Genomic DNA, 5,554 nt, shown 5'->3' with positions numbered 1-5,554 from the left:
TGCCCTTAAGTGTGGTTTTATACTCAGTAAGACTCTGTTGGAGAAACTATTTTTTTTTCTTTGTGAGCAATTATCACTTGGAGATAGATCCTGGGTTAAGAATGGGCACTAATGTTCACTTCCTGCCTCAGCATTGCTACCCCATCTGTCTTATACCTGTGTAGGCTCAGAGCATGCTGCTGCATCTGTGAGTTCTTATGTGTATCAGTTCTGTTTTATCTAGAAGGCCCCGTTTCCTTGGTATCTTCCAGCCACACTGGCTTTTACACCCCCCTCTCTGCCTCCTCTTCCACAAAGTTCCTGAGCCATGAGGTGAAAGATTTAATGAAGACAACCCATTGAGGACAGAGGATTCCAATGTCTCTCACTTTCTGAACGTTGTCTACTTTCTGTATTTGTTCCCCTTTACTGCAGGAGGAAGCTTCTTTGATGATGTGTCTAATTTTATAAAAATGGGTATTGAGGTTCTAAACCTGGGTTCTCATAATTGAATAATATGCACTTTGATGACCTAGAAATTTCCCAAGTTCATTTCTCATACATGCTTAACCCGTAAAATATGTGCATCCCTATGTGTTCCTGCAGGCTCCAGTATGTGTTTATGCTGAAATTCAGTCATGAACCACAGAACAAGTATTTGGTCAATGAAAAATATTTGCTAATATGACTGTGGTCCTTAACACTGAATTGTCCAGTAGGGCCCAATCCAGCTCAGTTTTAGTAAGTACTCACTAAAATGCTGTCACAATGACAAAATTGAATACAGCATGCCTCAGGCTGAATCTCTGTCATCAAGTGATGTATGGCTGTATTATATCAAGTCACAAAATTATTCTATAAATAAACCATTCTCAAATCAATTATTGTTCCTTAAAATAAATGTGCAAACTTATGAAAAATGTAATTTATCACTTTCTATGTTTTTATCAGCATGAAATAGGGAGGATAAAAAGCAAAGTTTGAGAGATACTACTAGTAAAGTTCTATCTTAAAAAATAGAACTCTGCTTTTTATAACCTATTTCTTAGATATTTCCAGTAAAAATATATCTGATATTTTATTTAATGAGAGAAAGTGCCAATTTCTCCTTAAATTAAATTTACTTTTGCTGGGCATGCAATTCTTTCTAGAGAGACTTGTTTTCTTTTTTTCTTTTTTTTTAGCATTTAAATACACTAGGGGATAACTCTGGTATCATGATTTTTAATGAATTATCTACATATAATAGAACTGAGTATTTCTTATACATGGTGAGATATTTCTCAAATGATGCTGCCACGAAGTTCTCTCTGGTTTTAACAAATGTGGACCTTTTTGAGTTACTTTTACTTATGTTTGTTGATAAATATGTGTTTTGTTTTATTTCAAATATGAGATTATTCTACAATTACTTCATCTTCACGAATTGGCCCTTTCCCTTTGAGCTACTTATGCCCTTTTCATTGTCTCCCTTTTATTTTCAGACAGGGAGAGTCCCTTTGTTCTACTTCCACCCTTATTCTCCCTTTCTTCTACCTGACCAAGCCTCTTGTGGGATATCTGTAGTGGATTCTTTTGTTCAGGTTTTACATTTTTCCCCTCTAAACAAACAAACAAACAAATACCTGACCAAGCCTCTTGTGGGATATCTGTAGTGGATTCTTTTGTTCAGGTTTTACATTTTTCCCCTCTATATAATCTGTTTCCTTATAAGATAATCAGTCCCTATTGACATTCTGAATTCAATGACATAAAGTTATATTTTATTTAGTCTTACTGTCTTACATTTTCTTTCAGTGTTTCTACATGTTTTAAATTGCTTATTAAAGTTAATAAAGTCTACACCTTCTAAGTCAGATGCCAGGAATGCTCAATGTAATTTCTCTTGTTTACTGTGTAATCCCTGTTTATAACACAAGTTGTTCCTTATACTCTGCTTGGTTTTGTTTGGAAAACTAGGCATTTTAAACATATTTGTGGCATCTGTCAACTTAGATTGCTCCCGCATTCCAGCATTTGCGGATTATTTGTAAAATCACCATTCTAAACTAATTCTCAAAACAGTATATTTCCCTATACATGGCCATCAATGTGATTGTTTTGCTAAATATTATACAATACCTGAAAAAATTCTCTCCAAATAGTAAGTGTTCTTAAAGTGTTCTTATATTCACCAGGTGACTGCCTGTTGACAGGTTCACTGAACATTTATCTAAGCAATTGTGTTTGTTTTTCTTTTGTAAAAGATCTCAAGGCCACTCAAAAGTAAAACTTAAATCAATCTCTGTTCTTAATGGAGCAGGCTTACATCCTTGGCAAGTTCACAGTCCTCCTCTTCAGCATTCCTTCTGGTTCCCAACAAGTTTTACTAAATGGTGACTTTAGTATCTATATCAAATTTTACCTACAAATTAGTAGATATTTGTCTTTCTAACAAATTCCAGGATGAAAAATAATCTGACCAAGAGTGTTCGAATTCTTATCTAAATCAATCTTCTAGGAACTTAACAGACATCAAATAATGACAGTTCTTTGCAATTGGGAGCATGAACAATTTTCTATCTTTCTCTGCTTTTCAGTGCCTGCTCAGCTGGTGAATTCAGGTATTTCAGGGATTCCTGAGAGATTGACAGTTGTAAAAAACACAGAATACAAACCTTTCTCTTCTTTCAAAACTGAGGGTATTTTTTTGTTGTTGTTTAGCTTTTTATAAATGTTCTCTAGGTTACTGTCAGATCATGGTTTATTTATAGACTTTAAAAACACAGATTCTGACAATCTTTTCCAATATTGCTCTGACTTTCATGGAAGAGAAAATTATTAGAGGCCAATATTCTATGACTTTTGTTGACATTATTCCAATACTTACATTTCACACAGTAATTGCTTATATAATTATAAATTTCACAATCTGTTCAGATTACATTAAAAACTTGTACATTTCTTCCTAAACTAATTTAGACTTTGAACACTGATTTTACTTAAAATAATATTATCACTTCTATTATCTTGCATATAAATGCCACCTATCAAGAAAAATATAAAGATTTCGCACAAATTTTTCCACTTGTAAAACAAAATTTAAAAAATCACTAAATTTCTTTAAATTAACATCTCTTTTGTCAGTATTCATAGTTACAAGTTAGCTCTGTCAAAGACAATATGATGCATAAAAACCTACAGTCATCCTAAAAGTAATGCGCATTATTTTACAATCTAGAAAAGAAACTAGTATTATTACAAAGATTATAACTTTTTTAAAAAAACAAAGTAACAGAATATTGTTGAAATGTTACTAAGAGCTTGGTCCTTATACAGAGATCTTTGATTTTTATAAAGGAATGGTACAAGAATTAAACTGTGCCTCCCAAAGCTTTCAGTCCTAAGGGTAACTACAACATCATATATATATACACACATATATGTATATATATATAGTCACTCAGACATATACTTTCAATACTGTTTTAATAAATTTCCAGTTGAAATGGTGTCAAAAGATAAAACTAAATTCAAAGGGAATAACACATTTTCTGAGAGCTGTAAATATGTAATTTTAAAATGCATTTTCATCGTACATTCAAAAAGGACACTTAATATATTCGTTAAATAAAACATTTTGGGTATATATTCTACAATATAATAGACACACATACACAGTGAGACACATATACATGTATAATAGCAGTTATAGAATTTTAATAGAGCAAAAGGAACAAAATGCAATACAAAAAGGTTAAAAATGACACAATTGATTCAGTTACATTAAGAGTCATTTCATCTGTCTCAATCATTTTTTAATGTACAGATTCTATCATCTGAACGATATTACTTTTAGCAATGTATGTTGCTATTTGTTGTTTACTCTTTTTTCTTTTTAACTTATTCTTTTGCAGGTCCACCATCCATCTCACAAATAACTCCCATGGAGGACATTGTTCTTTCTTATGAACGGCCAGCCTTAGCTTGGCTTGCTTCTAGTCAGCTTTTCTTTTTCTTTTCTTTCTTTTTTTTTTTTTTTTTTTTTTGTATCAGGAGGGCAACTCAGCAAATACTGAATGCTGAATTCACCTGCACTTATTTTCCATACACTTTTATACCCTGATATAAAAGGGGGGAGAAAGAAGGCAACAGACTGCTTTAACAGGACACAAAGGACAACCAGAACAGTTACTTGCTTCACTACTTGAGACATCAAGCCATTATTTCCTGAGTAAAGGTATTTGTTTTTATTTATTTATTTATTTATTAAAGATTTCTGTAAGTGAGCTTCAATGGAAGAATGGATGAAGAAAGTATGGAATATATACATATTAGAGTACTACTCAGCAGTAAAAAACAAGGACTTCTTGAATTTTGCATGCAAATGGATGGAAATAGAAAACACTATCCTGAGTGAGGTAAGCCAGACCCAAAAAGAGGAACATGGGATGTACTCACTCATATTTGGTTTCTAGCCATAAACAAAGGACATTGAGCCTATGATTAATGATCCTAGAGAAGCTAAATAAGAAGGAGAACCCAAAGACAAACATATAGGCCTCCTCTAGTCAGCTGTTCTTAGCTTAAATTATTCCATCTACGTTTCGTATCTGGGATTTCTTCTTTTCTTACTTCTGTATATCTTACTTTTACTCTTTGTAGCTGGGTGTGTGGCTGGTGCCTGGCCCCTGGCATCTTCTCTTGTTCCTTCTTGATTCTCCTTCTTTTCCTCCTATTTATACTCTGCTTGCTATCCCCACCTATACTTTCTTTACCCAGCTAACTGCCTTTCAGTTCTTTATGAGACCAATCAGATGTTTTAGGTAGGTAAAGTAACACAGCTTCACAGAGTTAAACTAAAGGAACATGAAAGAATGCAATACCTCTTTGCATCATTAAAAAAAAAGTTTCCACAGTATAAACAAATGTACCATATCTTTAAATAATATCCCACAATTGTGTCTATAAGTACTATAATTTGAAACATCAAAGAAATTTGATGTTGCTGAACTGTATAAAGCTAGATGATGTAAGGATTTTTAGCACATATTTAGAAATTTAAAAAGTTAATATAACCTATATTATTTTCTTAAAATATCTTTCTTAGGGAGGGCTTTTCTTAGTTTGCTTCCTGTTGCTGGGATAAACAACATGACCTAAAGCAACATGGGAAGGAAAGAGTTTATTTTGCTAATATCTGAGGGGACAAAGAGCAGGAGCTCAAATAAGACCAGAGGCAGAGGTCATTGATGACTACAAGGATTGCTAGGCTTGGTTACTTAGCCTATGTAAAGCCACCTGCAGGCAAGTGGCACAGCCCACAGTGGTTGATGCCTTCCCAAAGAAATTACAATTAAGAAAATGCTCTACAAATGTAGAGAGAGGCTATTCCCCAATTTCAGCTTACTCTTCCCAAAAACTCAGGCATGTGTCAAGATGACCAAAACTCAGCAGCACAAAGAATAATTAATTCAACCATTGTTTTCATTAATCAGAAAATAATCATTGAAATATTTTGGATAATTAGGTTTCTATCACAAGTATTGTTTTAATATTCTCTTGCTTAAAGTTGTTTCAATCCCATAAGAAATAG

The 5,554-nt window shown here is 33.2% G+C and overlaps 1 protein-coding gene across 4 annotated transcripts in view; it reads right to left on the bottom strand.

Annotated features, from left to right (window-relative positions):
- Positions 1–5,554, bottom strand: part of Epha5 (EPH receptor A5) — a 289,143-nt gene that overhangs the window by 254,993 nt on the left and 28,596 nt on the right. The gene's annotated exons all lie outside the window — the stretch shown is intronic.

The sequence above is a fragment of the Microtus ochrogaster genome, linkage group LG1 (genome assembly GCF_000317375.1).
Source record: "Microtus ochrogaster isolate Prairie Vole_2 linkage group LG1, MicOch1.0, whole genome shotgun sequence".
NCBI lineage: Eukaryota > Metazoa > Chordata > Mammalia > Rodentia > Cricetidae > Microtus > Microtus ochrogaster.
The sequence above is the reverse complement of the archived record's forward strand: the minus strand, read 5'-3'. Positions and strand labels throughout refer to the sequence as shown.